This window comes from Bubalus kerabau, chromosome 20 (genome assembly GCF_029407905.1).
Source record: "Bubalus kerabau isolate K-KA32 ecotype Philippines breed swamp buffalo chromosome 20, PCC_UOA_SB_1v2, whole genome shotgun sequence".
NCBI classification, from domain to species: domain Eukaryota; kingdom Metazoa; phylum Chordata; class Mammalia; order Artiodactyla; family Bovidae; genus Bubalus; species Bubalus kerabau.
Window position 1 is genome coordinate 31,955,335 of NC_073643.1, and position 22,907 is coordinate 31,978,241.

General features: G+C 40.3%; 1 protein-coding gene across 22 annotated transcripts in view; it reads left to right on the forward strand.

Annotated features, from left to right (window-relative positions):
* FOXP1 (forkhead box P1) overlaps positions 1 to 22,907 on the forward strand; it is a 714,382-nt gene that overhangs the window by 313,162 nt on the left and 378,313 nt on the right. For all 22 annotated transcript variants that reach the window (XR_008705966.1, XM_055557294.1, XM_055557289.1 and 19 more), the window contains one exon: positions 7,232 to 7,327. The gene's annotated coding sequence lies outside the window, so the exon portion shown is untranslated. Of the gene's footprint in view, positions 1 to 7,231; positions 7,328 to 22,907 lie in introns of those variants that run through there.

Genomic DNA, 22,907 nt, shown 5'->3' on the forward strand with positions numbered 1-22,907 from the left:
CACAAGAATACTGGAGTGGGTAGTCTATCCCTTCTCCATCGGATCTTCCCGACCCAGGAATTGAACCTGGATCTCCTCCATTGCAGGCGGATTCTTTACCGACTGAGCTACGGATTCTTTACTGACTGAGCTACCAGGGAAGCCCATTTGTGTACTCATATCAGGTTTAATTAAAGAAGATATTATGGGGAATTTTTCATAATACATTAAGTGGAGGAAAATACATAATAAAGTGTTTACAGTGCTCTGTATTCTTTTTTTTTTTTAGAATGAGAGGCTGGGCAGGGCCAGTGGAGATACGTAGTTGAGCTAAAGGCTGGAGAGTTGTCCAGTGGCCAGATCATGAGGGCCCTGTATGGGCTAAGGGCAAGTTTTGATCTCTTTCCCCCCAAGTACTGGGGAGTCACTAAAAGCATGCAAGTGCAGAGTGAGTGCAGGGTGAGCATGCCCCTCATGCATGTGTGTGTCTGAGACAGACAGTGACTGGCTGAGAGAGAGAGAACAGTGATGAGTGGTGACTGCCTTTGCCGTGTGTTTTTTGACTGCTGGGGAAGGACCTCCACAGGTGAGAGTGAGTATGAGACAGTATGGAACCCTCTTCCATCTCCTCCCACTTTCTGCTAAGTTACTTGTCAATCAGGAGCTCACCGTTCCCATTTCAAAGCAGGGTAATACATTGGGGTAAGTATTTATGAAGTGCCGAGCTTTTTGATCGATACCTATGTTGTTTTAAAGGAGCCAATGACTTAGAATTGTTCTGTTATTGAAAGACTTAAGTTATTGAAAGACAAACTTACTGTGTGCCAGTGTGGAAAGAAGAAACAAAGTATAATTTTTGCATCAGGCAAATGATATACAGCTATAATCCTCAAGTAATCAAGCTGTTTCTACAAAGTTGTTTTGTTCTTTGAAAGACTTAAAGTATAAAAAGTTAATTTACTTATAGAATCTCATGAAGAGGACTTTTTAAAAGTAAGGTGGACTGTTCAGTTGCTTTGAGGAATCTTAATTCAGTGCATGAGATTCTGTAACACTGTGTTTGGGACATGAGAGATGTCATGAATCGCTGTTCTCAAGACATTTCTGGTCTGAAAAAGAGGCAATCAAGCCAGTAATAAATGAGTGTCAATGAATGCACGACAAATGTCTTCCTCTTTTTGAAGTTAGCTTTTTGAAGATAGCTTTTTCATATTCTATAACCAATATTGGAGAAGTTGCTTTGTTTTGGAAAAGAAAAATATAAACAATTCTAAAGAAAAATAGCACCTAATCCCATTTCCTCCAAGGCAAACTCTGTCCATTTTATTTTTTTGTTTTTTTTTTTTTGATGCATATATTTAATGCTTATGCAACTGAGAGTCTACTTTAGCTATGATTTTTCTATCTTGCTTATTTCATGTCACATTATAACTGTCATCTGCACACATTTCTCTATTCCCATAATTATTTTAATAACTACAAGATACTCCAGATTGGGCTATCATTGACTTGCTTTTTTTATTCTGCTGGGATTCACATTTTAGGTAAAATAGATTCATCAAGTTTATCTCTTTTATGTCTTGAACCATCTTGTATACTTCACTGTTGTCATAAAACATTAATGGGAAACTGAGAATTTTTTTTTTTTAAAGCATTTGTCTGTCTGTATATGTCTGTGAACTTTACCATCAAAAAAAAAAAACAAAACAAAACAAAAAACAAAACAGTGAACCTTGTTACAACAACTTTACTTTCTTGGGAGAATAACAAAAGATATTTGATGAGTTTTTTTTTCTGGCATATTCTGTCATTGGACATGTAGCTCCTACTCTGAAGTTGGTTAATAAAGAACATCCTCCAGATCCAAGAAAACTCTTTGGTTCTAATGTGGGAGAACTTTGTGCCTGATTTTGGAACTTCCAGAGGTTGCCATTTCTTGCTCCCAGCACACCCTTCTGCAGTGACATTTTAAATCTACAAATTATTTATTTTTCTTATTTTTTTTTTAAAGTCCTTATTATAAGGTTATTTTAAAGTGACTATTGTAACTTCTACCTTAAGACAGGGACTTGATTGTACTGGCTAAGAAAAACCATCATCGTTTTCTTTCTTTTACAGTGGCACTATTTTCCACTACTTTACATAGGAGAAATCACAGTGTGTTATGTTTCAGTATGTAAAACCTCCAATCAATTTTCTAAGGCAGAAGTTAGCCTTAGAAATGATGGTGACGATCATTTTGTAATCCATAAAAATAGTGAATCAGTGTGTTTTACACCTGAAACTAATAGAATAAGTCAAATTATACTTTCAACAAAAGGAGGGTGATGAAGAAAAGAAAGAAGCAGCAGCTGGCAAATTATGGCCCTGGGCTCCCATCCGGCCCACTGCCTGCTTCTGTAAATAAAGTTTTATCAAAACATAGAACCCATTTGTCTACTTTTCCCCTTTGGTTGCTTTCCTACTGCAGTGGGAGAGTAGGGTAATTGTCAGAGGGAACTTAGAACAGCTGCAAAAGCTACAGAATCTAAATTATTCACTGCCTGGCCCTTAAGCGAAAAAGGTTGCTCACCCCTGTTCTCAAATATGAACGAAGTATGGTAAAATGCCTTATATATACTTATATAACCATCACATTAAGAATGTAAAAATGTTTAAACTATTGATTTGTTACCAATTAATATGGCCTCAACATGCATTTGTTATTATTATTTTTTTAATGTGGATTTTTATTTTAAATCACCAAGAATATCTGTGACACATTATTATTTTTTTAATGTGGATTTTTATTTTAAATCACCAAGAATATCTGTGACACATACCCTTTTGTTGCTGGCTTTTCAAAACCTCTGTAGAAGTTTCTGACGTTCTTCTGATTATATTGGCACTGGACACTTTCTCCTCACACTTTTAATTGAAAATATTGTATTATATTTTAAAGCATGTCATGAACTTTGTTCTTTTATAAGCAACAACCAAAAGTGCTTGAGTTAGAAATAAGTCTATTCTGTAAATTTTGTATATTAGAAGCCAAGAGGCATTCAACTAAGAAAATGTCTCCTGAATCGACATTCCCTGACATCAGCTCATATTTCACTTCTTAGAGGCTCAGTGTTCATATCCATAAATTGGGAATCGGATCTCTTCACAAGGCTATGTGAAGATGAAGTAAAGAAAGATACACTCGACACATTTGGGGACACATTAGCTGGCTGTCCCCTTTCTCTTTTCTACTCTTAGCATAATTAGAGGAGCTGATAATCACAATTGTAACATACCTTTAGGGATTTTTTCAAATTTACCAATTTACGTGCAGTATTCCCAAGAATCAAGTATAATTTTGGAACCAGGTTCAAATTAGAAAAGGTCTGTGTATTTGGATACGAGATACTGGCAATTGTAACAAACATTTCTGAGTCTCAGAGGCTTATCTTAATGCAGGTATTATTTGTGAGCCACCTCTGTCTAGTGTTTCCCTGGTGGCTCAGATGGTAAAGCGTCTGCCTGCAATGTGGGAGACCCCAGGTTTGATTCCTGCGTCGGGAAGATCCCCTGGAGAAGGAAGTGGCAATCCACTCCAGGACTCTTGCCTGGAAAATCCCATGGACGGAGGAGCCTGGTAGGCTACAGTCCATGGGGTCACAAAGAGTTGGACGTGACTGAGCAACTTCACTTTGTTTCTGTCCCATGGGGTGGGGAATGGGATGTGGTGGTCTGCTCCATGTGGTGTTTCAGGGACCCTGACTCTTACTACCCAGTGACTCTACCATCTTGCAGGCCCTGGAGTTCTTCCCTGGACTCCTGGGCCCACAACCCAGGCTTCTGGGTCAGGATGAAGTAACACACCCACTTCCATCTATTTGGCCAGAACTCAGCCGCAAGGACCCACCTAGCTAGAAGTACATCCCATCTGTGCACCCAACAAATGGGTGGAGATTTGATGAACATTTAACCAGTCTCTGCCAGTCTGACCACATCTTCTTGAGTTATTTAGCAGGACACATACTTAAGGCCTACACTGCACAGAGATAGATGCTAGTAATCCCAGAACCTGTCTTTCACAGGTACCCATGTAAATAACACTGGGAGACAGTCATGCTGGGTAGGGACAATCAATCTGTATACTTGTTTAAATAAATTTTTTAAATTATCATGGGATCTGAATCTTCCCCCACATATTGTATGCCATTTACATAGTTTGGCATTCTGAAATTGCAGATCTATCATAGAATCAGTTTAGATACATGCATAAAAAACGTTGCATGCAGTGGCATTTTCATTCCCAAAGTGGTCTATGTGGACTTGTATTTATTTTGCTGTATTGTAAAAGCAGAAGTCATACGCAGTGTTGATTGGAATTTTTATCCATGCGGACAGATAGAACATTTGTAAAATACTACCACTATCATTTACTTCAAAGTGCACACCTTACAATGAACCAGATCAGGACCATTTTCAATTTTTTAATACCTCTCGTGGATCTGTGCACACCTTTTTTAAGTTATTCATTTTAAATGATGATTATATGAATATTTTAGGATTATAATCACCATTAAATGAAGGACTAAATTTATCATACCAAAATAGAAATTTAATTTAAAGTAGAAAGAACTTGATTGCAAGGTTTAGTAGACTGGAAACAAGACACATGAGAGGATATTAAAGTACACTTTTTAAAAGACCCTGAAGAGTACAGGTTTACAATAGATTTGGAAAAAACACAGTTGTATTTAGTGATGTTTGTGAAGCTCATATTTGAGACAGTCTCATCAAACTTTTGTAAGGTTGAAAAGAACACTAAAAGCAAACAAAATTTTTGGTCATTCCATGAAAAAAAAAAAATAGCTTAAAAAAAAATCTTTATTCAGTACCATAAAGGTGGTGAAGTGTATTTGAGATAGAAGTTGCTCTTAACCTTAAGGTGATTCTGTGGCTTTGGTGAAGAGTCAAGCTTGTACATGGCCGTAGGTGATTAAAAATATTCCTTTCACTTTTCTTGGAACTCTTGACATTTCCTACTACCTGTCACTTTGTCCTTGACGAGATTTGAGGCCAAAAACAAGTTGACAAGGGTGGTTTTCCAATCAGCTGTTCCTCGTTTTTTCCTGGGCGATCCTTTGTTATATTCGAGTTCAGATTTACTATTCATGAACCACATTTTAATCAGTGACCATATCCGACAAATGGAAGCTAAGCGCTGGTTAGTATGTTGAAAATAAACACAAGACTCTCATTAATGTCGCTGTCTGAATAATTAGTTGAGCGTGGTGTACCGAGCTGTGGTGAAAGCAAGCTGGCTCCTCACTGGAGCGGCAGGCTGACAGCCGCGTCCTGGAGAGTGGTCATTAGTGAGCCCGCCATCGGTGTCGTGTTACGGTGTCAAATTAGTTAGTGTCCCCTTAGGAGAGAAGCTGGACCTACAAATTATCCTCCCACATCCCTGCAAACCGTGTTTGCGAAGCCTGCGATCACGTGCGGGCAAATTATTAACATAGCTCATAAATTAACTAGTTTACAGGCTTATAACATTTTACAAGTAGATAATAAAGGGTAGAAAAGTTTTCCAATTGCTCTGCCCTGATGTGAGGGCCGTGATCCGCTGACGTTTCCCAGAGAAGCCCACGACTGATGGGTTTTGAAGAGGAGCAAACCCATGGAGTGTCACACCGAATGTCTGGAAAATGTAGACCCTGAAAGGAAGCCAGTGTAAATCCATTGGAAACAGTATAATTAACTTCGTTATCTCATTGCTCTGATGAGTCCATGACAAGAGTCCTCTTTCTTGTGGTGGCAGTTGCTCATTAATGAGGTCACCAATTAAGTTTGAACTTTGCCAACTGAAATTATCTGGAAAAATATTTTTGATTCATTCTTACCATGCTCTTAAGCTGCCTTGTTGAAGGGGAATAATGCTAACACAGCATGTTAAACTCATATATATGAGAATGATGACTCTGAAGCTGTACTGTATTTGAGAAACAGTTTATATTCACATGGATAGCTGATACCTAGAAAACAGAGTGTGGACCAATCTGGCCTGAGTCTCTCTCTTATCAGGAAAAAGCCACTGGGAGCCCCACTTCTTACCTCTCCTCTGAGCCCTGGTAGACAGACAGCCCACATAGTTTCCGGAGATACATGACTATTCAAATCATAAAACTTCATACATCTCCTTTTCGGTTTCAACTTCTCTGTCTGATTAGATTAGAAGACACGTACGTTCACAGACTTTTGTCTGAGTTTACTGTTACGAGGAAGCAACACACACACACACAGGGAAGAGGTCATGCTTTTTGCTCCTCCTGTAGTGCCATTTCCCCGCCTGACAGCGGGACCCTCCTGTGGTCTTCAGGGCTGTACAGTTGTCATTATCATCTCAGGGATCTAAGCGGAAACGGCCTGCCATGTAAAACTTGCTCCTGACTGCTAGTCACAGAAACTTCCTGAACCCACTTGACGATGAGTTAACTTGTCTGTCAGCAACTTCAACTTGGCAATGGGTTTGGTAGATACTCCACTCATAAATAACCACCCCAACCATGAAGACGCACAGCCTCAGCACACCTGGCACTTGCGCAGGCTGATGGGGTTGCTGTGTCCCAGCTTTCTTCTGTAGTTCACGTGCAGTGGCAAAGAACTGCAACCTTCAGCAAGTGAGAATTGGTGTTTGGCTGCAAAGGAGATAGCTTGTCTTTTTTTTTTTTTTTTTTCTTTTTAAATAAGGTACTTATGTACGTGTGTGTGTGCACATGAGCATGTTACACGCATGTTTGAGTCTGTGTGTTCTCTGGTGCGTCTACTGGACGCACTGGGAGAGACTAAAGCCCAAAGCCCAAAGGAAAATCTTCACTGGGACTTAGGGATCATCTTAGCCTTATTTCTCAGAATGAGAACATTGGAGTTCTGAGAAGTTATACCCCCAAGTAAGAAATGTTTGGAGTTACAGGAACCAAACTTCCTAAATGAATGAAAATGCCTTCAAGAGCAGCAGTTTTACTTGGCTCTATAATATTTCACACTTTTCTGCTATAATTCTGTACAGAGCTCAAATTAGGAGCTAACCGAGTGCTGATTCTAGAACGGAAAGGACAAAATAGATGCTTATATACGCAGATACTCAATTATATACTGAACGTAAAAGTTATGCATCAATTAGGAAGACATAAGGCTTACATTAATGTGTTACTTTTGAAGCATTAAAGTTTGTCACTTCCTTTCCTTAACCTCTTCTGTGTTTTTTTTTTGTTTTCAGTATCCCTCTGTATGTTGCAGTCCTGTGGCATTATGCATGCCATCAACCAGTGACCTCCAGACTTTTTATGGCTGTGAGACACATTAAAAATTCAGGGTAAGTGACAAACAACACTTGCATTGTGTACTGATCAAAAATTGCCATCCACCCTTGCAGATGACATGATATTGCAGGTAGTAATCCCTCAGAAGATAATGGAATGCCCCATTATCAATCATGAGTTCCAAAACCAGCAGGAATACGTTTATTGCATTCCATGATAGCTTTATGGCTTTGCAGTGTAGGATTTGTAACTTGGATCATGTCTGTGGAAGTGTGATGTAATGAAGGGTTGGCAAATTTTGTCTCTAAAGGGCCAGATAGTAAATATAGTCAACCTCATGGACTATAGTCAGCATAGAGATTAGTATGTTGTAGAGTCTCTTGCAGCTAGAAGAGTCTCACGTAGAGTCTCTTTTGCAGCTAGCTACCTCTGCTGATGTAGCACAAAACTAGCCATCAGTTCAGTTCAGTTCAGTCACTCAGTCGTGTCTGACTCTTTGCGACCCCATGAATCGCATCACGCCAGGCCTCCCTGTCCATCACCATCTCCCGGAGTTCACGCAAACTCACATCCATTGAGTCAGTGATGCCATCCAGCCATCACATCCTCTGTTGTCCCCTTTTCCTCCTGCCCCCAATCCCTCCCAGCATCAGAGTCTTTTCCAATGAGTCAGCCCTTTGCATGGGGTGGCCAAAGTACTGGAATTTCAGCTTTAGCATCATTCCTTCCAAAGAACACCCAGGGCTGATCTCCTTTAGAATGGACTGGTTGGATCTCCTTGCAGTCCAAGGGACTCTCAAGAGTCTTAGATAAACAAATGGGCATGACTGTGTTCCAATAAAACTTTATTTGCAAAGCCAGGTCAAGGGCCATATTTGGCCTAAAGGCCATAGGTTGTGGACCTCTGATCTAATGGCAAATAGATGGGGAACAGTGGAAACAGTTGCTGACTTCACTTTGGGGAGTTTGAAAATCACTGCAGATGGTAATTGCAGCCATGAAAATAAAAGATGCTTGCTCCTTGGAAGGAAGGCTATGACCAACCTAGACAGCATATTAAAAAGCAGAGACATTACTTTGTCAACAAAGGTCCGTTTAGTCAAGGCTATGGTTTTTCCAGTAGTCATGTATGGATATGAGAGCTGGACTATAAAGAAAGCTTAGCACAGAAGAATTGATGCTTTTGAAATGTGGTATTGGAGAAGACTCTTGAGAGTCCCTTGGACTGCAAGAAGATCCAACCGGTCCGTCCTAAAGGAGATCAGTCCTGGGTGTTCATTGGAAGGACTGATGTTGAAGCTGAAACTCCAATACTTTGGCCACCTGATGTGAAGAACTCACTCATTTGAAAAGACCCTGATGCTGAGAAAGACTGAGGGCAGGAGGAGAAGGGGACTGAGGGCAGGAGGAGAAGGAGAAGGAGGAGAAGAGGATGAGATGATTGGATGGCATCACCGACTCAATGGACATGGGTTTGGGTAAACTCCGGGAGTTGGTGATGGACAGGGAGGCCTGGCGTGCTGTGGTTCATGGGGTGTGGTTCATGGGGTCGCAAAGAGTCAGACATGACTGAGCGACTGAACTGAACTGACTGAACTGAACTGATCTAATGCAGCAAAAGAAAATAAATGACCTAGAATCAAGATATCTCCCTGGGTAGCAGTCCCTCTGATCCTGAGCAAACAATTTATCAGAATGAAACGGGAATTAAAAAAACACCTGCATTTACTACTGAGGTAAGAGTAGGATGTAGTTGTAAGGATGAAACATCATATAATGTACATGAAAGCACTTTGAAAAATTTGAAATTCCTTACAAATGTAATGGATGCTCTAGACCATCATTCTGCTTCACCTAGTGAAGTCTACCTGCTTCACCCTTTTAATCACATTGGGCTTTCATGAGCTAGATGAGTGTGAGGGAAAGCTCTTTTATTTTCCAAGTCATGTGGTTTGTCTGTACGTTCCTTCTATGTTGAAATGTCGCTTTAATAGCAAATATGAATGAAGAGCTATATGGATAGATTATGGCAGGCTAAAGATCAAATGCCAATGAGGAACTATTAAATTTCCTTTAATCATCAGGTTTGGAGAGTGTTTTCAGATCTTCCACATTTAAAATAGCTTTGGATGTCTACAAGTGTGTTTGAATTTCACAAGTCTTGCATGTCAAAACATAGAGATAGGTTCAGCGAATATGCTTCCCTGGACTAGTGGTACTGATTAAGAGGGAAAGTCATACTTAAACAAATAGTTTGATGAATAGAGGGGTAATCAGAATCTCAACTCATGAATTTTCTAGTTTTCTTTTCCTGACAAAAAGTAGGATAATCTTTAGCTATGTTTTTATGTCTTTATATCAGATAAGAATGATTTTCTGGTAATAGATGCAAGTATGTAAGTTTTAAAAGATTAGTAGTGTTTTCTCTCTCATAAAAGATATCAAGGGGAGAGCAATTTGTGTTTCCTATCTTTATGCGATCTCTACTTGCCTGTTCAAGTGTTGTTTATTTTCAAGGTCACATTATGGCTGCTGGCTCTCCAGCCATTGCTTCTACATCCTGAAAGAGGCAACATTACAAGAAATAAAAAGAGTATTTTTATTCCTTCTCAGCTGAGGAAGCCCTCTTTAAATAACTTTCCATGAAGTCTTACTCAATGGCTTCTACTTACATCATTTTAGTCACTGTTAACATAAGGGCATCTGATAATTACATCCTTAGACTTGAGGAATTTGATGTCCTAGATCAGTTCCAGGTTCTAGTAGTAATGAAGAAAAGGTGTATGGTTATTGAGCAACAGTTGTGGTTACTTGCATGAAATCATGCTATCAGTTTTTCTTCCATGTCTAATTTTTATTTATTTTGATGAATGCCTTCTTTCTTCTATTGATTTGGTGTGTATAACATCTTACTTGAACTTTATATGTTTGAATTTCAGCTTGTTCAATTGTCAGTAGAGATACATATCTCAGTAAATATTTTAGGACTATAATATTTTTACTGCAAGTGCCATGGCAAATTCTAAGAAAGAAATTTCTGTCTCAAGAGAGCTATCAACCAAAATTTAAACTGCCAAATTTATGAATGGATTTTCTCTCCTCTGGATGGAAGGTTTTGTTAAAGCCTGAGTGCTAGTGTGAAATCAGAGCTGAATATTCAATGGATCAACTGATGCTGAAGCTGAAACTCCAATACTTTGGCCACCTGATGCAAAGAGCTGACTCATTTGCAAAGACCCTGATGCTGGGAAAGATTGAAGGTGGGAGGAGAAGGGGACAACAGAGGATGAGATGGTTGGATGGCATCACCGACTCAATGGACATGAGTTTGAGTAAACTCCGGAAGTTGGTGACGGACAGGGAGGCCTGGCGTGCTGCAGTCCACGGGGTTGCAAAGAGTCAGACACGACTGAGGGAGTGAACTGAACTGAATGCTAGTGTGAGGTCCTAGGACATACTGGCCCTCACTTAATTGTGTTCTTCCCAGTATGTGTGTGGGCTGTCACTGATGACTTTTTACTGTCTCTCAGAGTCTGGACAGTGCCGTCTACTCTGCATCTCTGATTTTACTGTTTTGCTATATATGTGGTGAAAGCTTCCCTTGGGGGATGGGAGAGACATGTGAATCATTCCCATTTCTCTATTCCAGGTTGGTCTGGAGTTTATTCTTGTGAAAATTACTGTCTAACTGAATGAGACTTTCCTTTACTTCCTCATGTAGTCTCTGCCTATACTAGTCTGTGATAGATGCTCATAGAACATGGTAGCTGATGCACTCCTAGACGTTTACTGAATGCCTATTGTAGATATAGGATAGCAATATGGGCAAGAGTGTCTACATTGCAATTAAATCAGCTGAGATTCAAATTCCACCTTTTCCATTTACTGGCTGAGTGAACCTGGAGGGTAAGTTACTTAACCTTTCTGGGCCTTGGCCTCCTCATCTGGGAAATGGGGATACATATAGGAGATAGATTCCTGTAGCAAATTACTGAGATGATATGTGTAAAGAGCTTAGTACAGTTTCTGGTTGGTAAAAAATGCCAGTATTGTGCCACATACCCTGGGTGAGATGGTGGAAATCCCTGTCTTTGAGGAATTTTTACCATCCTCTGGTTAGTTCATTGGTTCTTATTTTACTGGCAGACAATGTATATTTCACAGTCATTGCTTCTTGCCTAGCATATGCTTGGAAGTTTAAGTAAAGCCCCAAGAGGTGACTTTGATGCCCATTGTCAAGGACACTGCAACTATGTATGGAACAGCACAGCCCGGCTAACAGGACTTAGATCTCTGGGTCCTGTTTTGACAGTTTCCCCTGAGAGGCATGCAGTGGTTTTTTAATTCCATATTTTACTCACTCAGACAATGGGCCTGCCTAGCAAGCAAAATTCACTAACTGCTTTCAAGGTGGTATTACTGATGACAATCTGAAACTCAAGGTTTCACTCATGCAGGCTGACACTACACAAGGCTGGTCTGGACTAGCCTCATCCCCGGCCCTGCCTCTGTGCTGAGTCTACAGAGCAGCCTCTGGTCCCTCACACATCTTCTTGGGACTGGCCCTCAGAGGATAGTGGTGTCTGCACACAGAAGCTGCTGTATGACTGTGATGGAGAATGTCAGCAGGACTCATAGACGGCTCAGTTGGCAGTATGTCCCAAAGACTTGACCATGGCTGTCTAGTGAGTGGGCTTTCCAGGTGGAGCTAGTGGCAAAGAACTTACCTGCCAGAGCGAGGAACCTAAGAGGTGCAGGTTCGATCCCTGAGTTGCGCAGATCTTCTGGAGGAAGAAATTCTCCAGTGTTCTTACCTGGAGAATCCCATGGATAGAGGAGCCTGGCAGACTAGTCCGTAAGATTGCAAAGAGTCAGACACAACTGCAGCGACTTAGCAAGCATGCCTGTCTATTGAGTAGTTGACTCTCTGAAAGAGGTGACTTGAAGATCTTGCTTTTTCAAGAAACTCTTGGAAACTACATTTTTGCTCTGTGGTTTCAAATATTTTATTTAGACACTATTAGATGTTCAGATGTCATAAAATCTCTCTTGCCTCTGGACCATGGGATTCTCTCCCTGGAACATCTTTTGTGTTTCACAGGGCTAACCCCTCTTCTCATCTTTTTTTGTTCAGTTCACATATCAACTTCTTGAAGTGACCTTCCCTGACTACCCACATTACAGTTGATTTCCACCCCCCCAACCCCACTCTGAGGCATCCAAGATCCTTGTGTGTTTCATTTACTACAGCTTCTGACACTTTCTGAATACACCTCTTTACCAGGTAGTAAGCAAGGGGCAGGTCTGTCTGATTCAGTTTGGCTTCCTTGTGCCTGACAGTGCCCAATCAATAGTAGGCAGGCTGGCAGTCAGCATTCATTGAATCAGTCAGAGGATATTTGGGATGTCCCTGTGGACTTCTGTAATTCATAGTACCTCAGAGGTTGGCATCTGAGTGAGAGAATAAGAAAACAAAGAAAACCATCCACGTCACCTTTATTATAGGAATGGAATCCTACCCCTGGCTTTTCTCTTGGTAGCTTCCTCTCTACATTGTGCAAGGTTTTGGTACTCTGTGTGTCCCATCCAGAAAGGATTATACATTATCTTCCCCATGAATACAGAAGCATTTGCTATCTGGTCCTAAAGCTTATGGTGGGCAGATCAGATCAGATCAGATCAGTCGCTAAGTCGTGTCCGACTCTTTGCGACCCCATGAATCACAGCACGCCAGGCCTCCCTGTCTATCACCAACTCCCGGAGTTCACTCAGACTCATGTCCATCGAGTCAGTGATGCCATCCAGCCATCACATCCTCTGTCGTCCCCTTCTCCTCCTGCCCCCAATCCCTCCCAGCATCAGAGTCTTTTCCAATGAGTCAAGTCTTCATATGAGGTGGCCAAAGTACTGGAGTTTCAGCTTTAGCATCATTCCTTCCAAAGAAATCCAAGGGCTGATCTCCTTTAGAATGGACTGGTTGGATCTCCTTGCAGTCCAAGGGACTCTCAAGAGTCTTCTCCAACACCACAGTTCAAAAGCATCAATTCTTCAGCGCTCAGCCTTCTTCACAGTCCAACTCTCACATCCATACATGACCACAGGAAAAACCATAGCCTTGACTAGGTGAACCTTTGTTGGCAAAGTAATGTCTCTGCTTTTGAATATGCTATCTAGGTTGGTCATAACTTCCTTCCAAGGAGTAAGCGTCTTTTAATTTCATGGCTGCAGTCACCATCTGCAGTGATTTTGGAGCCCAGAAAAATAAAGTCTGACACTGTTTCCACTGTTTCCCCATCTATTTCCCATGATGTGATGGGACCAGATGCCATGATCTTCGTTTTCTGAATGTTGAGCTTTAAGCCAACGTTTTCACTCTCCACTTTCACCTTCATCAAGAGGCTTTTTAGTTCCTCTTCACTTTCTGCCATTAAGGTAGTGTCATCTGCATATCTGAGGTTATTGATATTTCTCCCGGCAATCTTGATTCCAGCGTGTGCTTCTTCCAGTCCAGTGTTTCTCATGATGTACTCTGCATATAAGTTAAATATGAAGGGTGACAATATACAGCCTTGACGTCCTCCTTTTCCTATTTGGAACCAGTCTGTTGTTCCATGTCCAGTTCTAACTGTTGCTTCCTGACCTGCATACAAATTTCTCAAGAGGCAGATCAGGTGGTCTGGTATTCCCATCTCTTTCAGAATTGTCCACAGTTTATTGTGATCCACACAGTCAAAGGCTTTGGCATAGTCAATAAAGCAGAAATAGATGTTTTTCTGGAACTCTCTTGCTTTTTCCATGATCCAGCGGATGTTGGCAATTTGATCTCTGGTTCCTCTGCCTTTTCTAAAACCAGCTTGAACATCAGGAAGTTCACAGTTCACATATTGCTGAAGCCTGGCTTGGAGAATTTTAAGCAGTACTTTACTAGCATGTGAGATGAGTGCAATTGTGTGGTAGTTTGAGCATTCTTTGGCATTGCCTTTCTTTGGGATTGGAATGAAAACTGAGCTTTTCCAGTCCTGTGGCCACTGCTGAGTTTTCCAAATTTGCTGGCATATTGAGTGCAGCACTTTCACAGCATCATCTTTCAGGATTTGGAATAGCTCAACTGGAATTCTATTACCTCCACTAGCTTTGTTCGTAGTGATGCTTTCTAAGGCCCACTTGACTTCACATTCCAGGATGTCTGGCTCTAGGTGAGTGATCACACCATTGTGATTATCTGGGTCGTGAAGATCTTTTTTGTACAGTTTCTGTGTATTCTTGCCATCTCCTCTTAATATCTTCTGCTTCTGTTAGGTCCATACCATTTCTGTCCTTTATCGTGCCCATCTTTGCATGAAATGTTCCTTTGGTATCTCTAATTTTCTTGACGAGATCCCTAGTCTTTCCCATTCTGTTGTTTTCCTTTATTTCTTTGCATTGATCGCTGAAGAAGGCTTTCTTACCTCTTCTTGCTACTCTTTGGAACTCTGCATTCAGATGTTTATATCTTTCCTTTTCTCCTTTGGTTTTCTCTTCTTTTCACAGCTATTTGTAAGGCCTTCTCAGACAGCCATTTTGCTTTTTTGCATTTCTTTTCCATGGGGATGGTCTTGATCCCTGTCTCCTGTACAGTGTCACGAACCTCATTCCATAGCTCATCAGGCATTATGGTGGGGGGTACCAGTTAATTAAGGACATTGAATTGCAAGCTGAAATCCCAGCACTCTGCGTCCCTGGTTCTTTGTTCTTGGACGAATGTCTCTTCCTGCTCCCCACTCGGTATACTTACCTGAGGCTGGGGAACTAGCATGCCTCAGCTCATAGTGTTCATGCAAGGATTAAGTGAAATAATATGTGTACAGTGCTTTGTATAGGGACTGGAGCACAATCACAATGCTGTTGACTTAGAAAGATTATCAAAAGGGTACTGGGAATCTCACTGGCAAAACCCATGTTGCACTCTCTTGCGATCATTTTAATGGGGGAAAAGATGATGAAGAGCCTTGATTCCCTACTAGAGTTACTCATTTCGTGCACTGAGTGAACTTTAAAAAGTGCAAAATGAGCAAGGAGTGTGATGAACTGTCTTACACTTGTTGACGTGTTGACTCTTGGATATTAGGGATTTGTTTCAGATAAGGCCAGGTATAAACCTCAGATGCTGGGACAGCTCAGTGTTGGAAGCCAAAATCCATTGTGAGTTTGCAGAGTTCAGGGTCCTGCAGTATCCATACACTGCCTGCCTGGGGAGATGTTTCATCCTTGAGTTAATCAGAGCTTGTTTGATCCTCTGCCTTGTTATAGACCATGTCTTAAGTTGCCTGTTAATTCTAATTTAAAAAAACAAATTACACTCTTGATGGATTGGTCCTGAAAATTTACATACCTCTTTTTTGATAGAAAATTCAAGTCTGTATGGATTGAAAGGACATAGAAATATATGTCTTCCATTGAGCTCTGACTTCTTTCACTTGCTTAAGGCAGAGGGTCTGTTGCAGTTGCCGTGTTGTTCGTTTGGGCCAGATTTAACTGTGCTGTTCATTGTGCATTTGCTGTGTGGAAGCCGAGGCACAGAGAGGGACTTGTCTCTCTCTGTATCCCACAGCTTTTAGTGGTAAAAGATAGCATTTATGAAATCATATACTCTCTTCTTGATTTGTGGAAAGGTTATCAAATAAAAGCACCATGAATTTTTCTTGATTTATAATTTGTACCCTCTCAACTTGTTAAAAAAAAAAAAGCATGAGTGAAATACAGTTTAAGGCATCAAATTTGGTTCCTCGTACCCTTTTTAGAAACAAAAAAAGTAAAGTTCAATAAGCAGGAGTTAAGTGAAGCAAATGATTAAGGAAAAACTTTTATTAGACTTGTAACAACCCTTGGAGTGGCAAAGACCCAGGATTTTTCCATCTTGAAAAACATGCAACATCCCTGTCTGCCAAATACCATTTCAGAAACTAAAACAGCAATCACAAAAGGGGAAACCAATCCATGTAATTGGAGATTTCATTCGTGTTATTTACACAAGGATCCTGGTAACCTGGATCAGCCCTTCTGCAGCCCTCTTCTCAATATCCTCATGCATGAGCATCAACGGGAAAGAGTAGGAATGTTCCAAGGGTTTTTCTCTGATGTTTTGAAATGTTGCTATGTTTTCTGGGTCCAGTTCAGTGTACTTCTTGGGGCCTGGCGAGCCTGGTTATGATGCGCTGGGGCTTGAATTTTTCTTTGCTTTCTCTTATGGTCAGCATTCACCTTTTCCCTGAGTGTTCAAATTAGAAGAAATGGTACCTCGTCTTTGCCCATATCTGTCCCAGATCATTCATTACCAGTGACAACAATGCATTCCTCCACTTCTGACTCAGTTCTTAAACATGATAATTAAAAAAAAAAAAATCTGAGTAATATTCCAGTATGTAAAAGTCCCATGTCCTCCTTATTTATTCATCTGTACGTGGGTGTTTAGGTTGCTTTCATGTGTAAATAGTACTGCAGTGGACCTTGGGATGCATCTGTCTTTTTTGAATTATGATTTTTCTCAGGGTATGTGCCCAGTAGTGGGATTGCTGGGTCATTTAGTAGTTCTGTTTTTAGTTTTCTAAGGAACTGTCATACAATGGAATATTACGCAGCCATAAACAGTGACAAAATTGGGTCATATGTAAATGGACCTTGAGTCTGTCATCCAGAATGAAGTGAATCAGGAAAAAAAAGACCAAATATCATTTATTAATGCATATATGTGGAATCTAGAAAATGGTACAGATGGACTTGCTTGCAGGGCAGGAATAGAAATGCAGATGTAGAGTGGGCACATGAACACTGTGGGCGAGGGGGTGGGATGAACTGGGAGATTGGAGCTGACAGATACACACTACCGCGTGAGAAGTAGGTCACTGCAGTATAGCACAGGAGCTCAGCTGGGGGCTCTGTGGCAATCCAGGTGGGTGGGATGGGGGTTGCGGGAGCAGTGTCCAAGAGGAAGGCCAACTCACTTCATTGTACAGCAGAAGCCAACAAAATATTATAAAGCAACTGTACCCCAAAACAAAAACACCCAAAAGAGCACACACACACACACAAAATCTAGAATAAAGCATGCTTAGACCTTCTTGCTTTCCCTAGTTGTACATGCCTAGAAGAAGGTTGCATTTCATGTTATCACCAATCCTTGTGTGTGTAGTTTCCCCATTCTCCCTTCTAAGTAATGAGAGAGAAAAGTAGAATTTTCGAGAATCACAAAAAACTTAATAATGAGAAAGTCTAAAAACCAGCAGTGAGGAGAAACACTCTAATTTGTGAGACATCTACCCTATAATAGCTGCCTTTACTGGGAGCTTATGTATAAACTGACAAAAATTCTTATGAGACAGGTACAGTTCTAAAAAGTCTGTTTTACAGTTGAGGAAACCGAGGTGTTCTGAGGTGAAATGACTCCCTCAGACTTCTCTGCTCATTAGAAATAGAACTGGGATTTGAACCCAGCTACTCTTCCTCTGTTGTCATGGCTCCTAACCACTACACCATATTGTGTTCACCTTGTAGGCGTCTTCCCAGGGTATTAATTTTGCAAGCATGGTTTTGTGTTAACATACATTTTTCACTCTGGGACTGCTTGCACACTGCATGTTGAGACTTTATACTTCAGTGTCATCTAACTGGATCTGTTTAATCTTGGTAGACTTTTTCAAATGCTTTAATTCTTTTTGCTAGTACAAGAGCTATGGGAAATAAAAGCGTGTCCTGGTGGGATTCAGAACAAGGACAGCCACTTAATTGGCGTTCTCCGGTCTCTAACTGGGCATGCCTGTTAAGACATTTTCTCTAGATCTTTGAGTCATTTTTCTCTGGTACATTATTTTAATTAACTTCATCTCTGCATCCCTCATTTTATTTCGTGCTAGCCTCGACCACTCAATGATTGATTTATTCCGCTCAATCACCTGTGTGGGAAAGTGTGGCAATCAAGAGGGTCCCCTTCCCAAAGCAGCAGTCCTGTACCTGGGAGTTTTTCCCAGCAATCAGATTCAGAATTTGTTTTGTTTTGTTTTCAGTTATTGAGATACATTAACTTTGAAGGCTGTTAATTTACCAGGGTGAAGATTTGGGTACTTAGAGGTAACACTGACCAACAATTAGGAAGTCTTTGGTTACTCGGTCAATAGAATTCCCGAGGCAGAAGCCATATGCCAAGGACTTTGATATTCAAAAATAGAAAGAATAGGTTTTAAAAAGTAAAATATTAGGCTTGAAAATATATATAAAAGCCAGTTGCAAAAGACCAACAATTACACTGCTATTACTTAAGGGGTTTGAAGTATCTGTAATCTCTCTGTTCACACAAACAGCAGACCATTTTAAATATCTGTGCCTTAAAATACTGAGCCCACCACTTGTTAGATCTCTTGGGTGACACTTGTGACCAGCTCAGGCATAAAGAGGAATTAATTGGCTCATGATTCTGAAAAGTTGGCTAGTAGAATGAGCTTCAGGGGCATCTGAAGTAGGGGATTCAGATCATGCTGTTGAGTCTTGGTCTCAGAATCTTGGCTGTGCGATGCTCTGTGTTGCTTTCATCCCTGGAAGTGTTGACCAGACTGTGGCAGATAATCATCAGTCTGCTTTCGTACAAACTCCAGCAGAAAGGCATCTTTTCCGACAAGTTCTAGCAGCTCTCATAAAATTTGGATCTTGCTGGTTCTGTGATTGATCCCTTGTGTACCATGTGCCTATCACAGAAATACTCTCTCTGGTTGGAGCAGGGCTAGATCGGGGGAGCTTGAAGGGGTCTGTAGCATGGAATGGGTCATGTGCTTGTCTCAAGAGTGGTAAATAATCTTTTACCTGCACAAATGATGGAAAGTGGGTCAAAGGGGTGCTGATCTCAGGAGAGGGGGACAGTATTCTAGGAAGATAGAGTGTATATTGTACTTTTTTTGTTTTTGTTTTTGTTTTTAAACAGAGGCCCGTTTTTGTTTTGTAATAATTTCAAACTTACGGAGAAGTTACACGAGTAGTCAAGGAACTTTCCAAAAGAAATCCTTTACCTGGATTCAACATTTTGCTCCTTGGCTTTATCATTTCTTATCCATCTGCCTATAGAATACACATGCACATATTTATACTTATACATAACTTATTTTCAGAACCATTTTAAAAATTGATTACAGATGCCATACCCTTTTATTCCTAAATAAATCACTGGAGTTTTCCTAAGAACAGGGACATTCTTTTTCATAACAACAATACAGTGATCAAAAGTGAAGTTGCTCAGTCGTGTCTGACTCTTTGTGGCCCCATGGACTGTAGCCTACTAGGCTCCTGTGTCCATGGAATTTTCCAACCAAGAGTACTGGAGTGGGTTGCCATTTCCTTCTCCAGGGGATCTTCCCAACCTAGGGATCAAACCTAGGTCTCCTGCATTGTGGGCAGATGCTTTACCATCTGAGCCACCAGGAGATGATCGAAATTAAGAAGTAATATTGATACAATATTAATAAATTATAGTCTAATGTCAATTCCTATTCATATTTAGTCCCATTGTGCCAATCATGTCTTTTATAACTATTTTTTTTCCTGGTCCAGGATTGCTCAGAAAGGCACTGTACTTGATGCATAGTAAAGACAGAGAATTACATAGTTGGAAGGTATCTTTAAATATCTTATAGCCCAGCTACCCATGAGTGTCATCTGAGATGTTCCTCATGAAGGTGTCTGTCTAATACTTGGGCATCTCCAGTGACATTCACTATGAGGAGGTGTGTTTTACCTCTAAAATACTACCATGCCTCTGTCCTCAAGAAGCCTGGGCATCATTCATTGCTTTACTACTATCTGCCCACCTGTCTAACCATCCGTCTACCATCTGTCACTGTTGTAGGTCATAAAGCAAGGTCTTTGATTTCAACATACTTATATCTATAAAGTGGACAGAAAGGTCAATTAAAATACAGTGATAGAGAAGGCGCAGGAATGCTGATGGATTGTGTATATGAGGTTGGGGAGGGGATGCTAGAAGAGGGAGGTGTGGCTGGGACCCTGAAGAATGAGTAGGAGTTGCCAACTAGCCAAGGAAGAAATGATCAGATTGGTGGACTTACTACCTCCTCTAGGACTAATTTGTATTGATTGGATTGGAATTACTTTGGGAAAATGGCTTATAAAATATCTTAGCCCATGACTATGTTAAAATGTATTCAGTACATGTCTTTTAGGCCGTATCAGTGATGTTAGTGATGGGAAATAGCTGTAAATGAAAGATCTTTGTATAGACTAGCCATATGGCATCTTTCAGGTTACCCCAGTTTTCCTTTTTTCTAATAAATAAATGAGAAATATGAATCAATAAAGTTTCCATGGGTAAAATTTTGGTGAGTTAAAGTAATAGAATTTTTAATTACACTTCTCTAAGAATTTTGAAAGGATTAGATATTATTATTAATTAGACATATTTATATATTTAATAATATGATAGTTATTAATTAGCTATATTATTCATATATTCCCATGATTTCATGGCAAATAGATGGGAAACAGTGGGCACAGTGGCTGACTATTTTTCTGGACTCCAAAATCACTGCAGATGGTTATTGCAGCCATGAAATTAAAAGATGCTTGCTCCTTGGAAGGAAAGTTATAACCAACCTAGACAGCATATTAGAAAGGAGAGACATTACTTTGCCAGCAAAGGTCCATCTAGTCAAGGCTATGGTTTTTCCTGTGGTCATGTATGGTTGTGAGAGTTGGACTGTGAAGAAAGCTGAGCGCCGAAGAATTGATGGTTTTGAACTGTGGTGTTGGAGAAGACTCTTGAGAGTCCCTTGGACTGCAAGGAGATCCAACCAGCAAGTCCATCCTAAAGGAGATCAGTCCTGGGTGTTCTCTGGAAGGACTGATGTTGAAGCTGAAACTCCGATACTTTGGCCACCTGATGAGAAGAGCTGAATCATTTGAAAAGACCCTGATGCTGAGAAAGATTGAGGGCAGTAGGAGAAGGGGACGACAGAGGATGAGATGGTTGGATGGCATCACCGACTCAATGGACATGGGTTTGGGTGGACTCTGGGAGTTGGTAATGGACAGGGAGGCCTGGCGTGCTATGATTCATGGGATCGCAAAGAGTCAGACATGACTGAGTGACTAAACTGAGCTGAATTCTTTTGGACAAAAAAAATAAATATTCTAAATTTCAACTTTCAGGCCTGTTACCTGAAGATAAAAATAGTACCTTCTCAAGAGTTAGGTCATGTGGAGAATAAACATATTGATCAGTGTGAAATACTGAACATGATGCCAGCACCTAGTAAGCACATAATGGATATTACTTATTTTCAGGGCTTGTCTGTGATTTTTACCCCTTAGGTTGTCAAAGGTTTATAAAAGTAATTTATTGTATTACTGACTAATAACTAGTTGATCTGAAAATATTTTTTATATACTCTGAATATATTTTTTATTTTTATATATTACTTCTATTATAAAAATTAAGGATGTTAAAGATGGTAAGATTTAGCAAAGAACTTTTAACTCCACATGCTTTTAATGCTTTCCTGAATTAATAATTTTCATGTCCATCATATTTTCTCCTTGGCCCACAATTCATCTCATATTTGGATCTTGGCAAATGATGACTTGGTTAATTAGGCAGTCTGTTAACTCTGATTACTAAGTTATAGCAGATCAGCATAGAAGCATCACTGTGCAATTTGGATTAAAAGGCTCTTCATTTTATCAAAACAAATTTACATTTAGGGATAAGTATATAGAAATGCATTAAGTTAAAATGATGCATTTAATAAGGAAAATTTTTAAAGGATAAAGAATTATTTCCTCCAACAAAGTTATTTTTTATTATGACATTCATCACATTATCTTTTTCTAGAAATAGACTTAAAAGCTTGGAATTTCCTTTTAAAGCTTGAAAATTATAACTGATTTAATCCTTTTATTATACAAATATGGTGGATGCATTGCATTTTTATTTAAGCATAATTTAGTGTAGTGATACATGGTTATATTTCCAATTCTGACCACAGTGGCCTCTGATACTGGACTTGCTTGTGGAAATGAATCTTGACTGTGTTGGGGGGAGGAATTAGTGGGTTACATTAAGGCTCGCCGTCTTTCATGGCTGAAGGCACTGACAAATAAGATTGGGCCTTCGAAGTCCTTCCTCTCTCTTGTTTAATGGTTCATCATCACTTACGGGCAGCTGGAGTATCAGAACCTTGCTGGCTTATTCCAGCTCTACCTCTGCCTGCTTTCTTTCCTTTCTTAGCTCATTAACACTGAGTCTTGTGGAAAATGAACACACAAGTCAACCCGAGAATAATTTTCTAGATGCAGTAAACCCTGATATTTATGTTAATTTCTCCTCAGGATTCTATGATGTGTCAGTAATAGCCAGAAGATAGCCTCTTACCCTTCAGTCTCTCCTGCTCTACACACATACCCACATGCGCATGCGCCCATACACATGCACCCACACTCACGTGCACACACACACACACACAGACATACTCTGAACTCACACACACACACACTCTCACACGCATGCACGCACACACACACATACACACATACATACATACTCTGAACTCATCACAGGCATCTAGGTGGTGTTGAATAGGTATTTGTTGGAGTCTGATT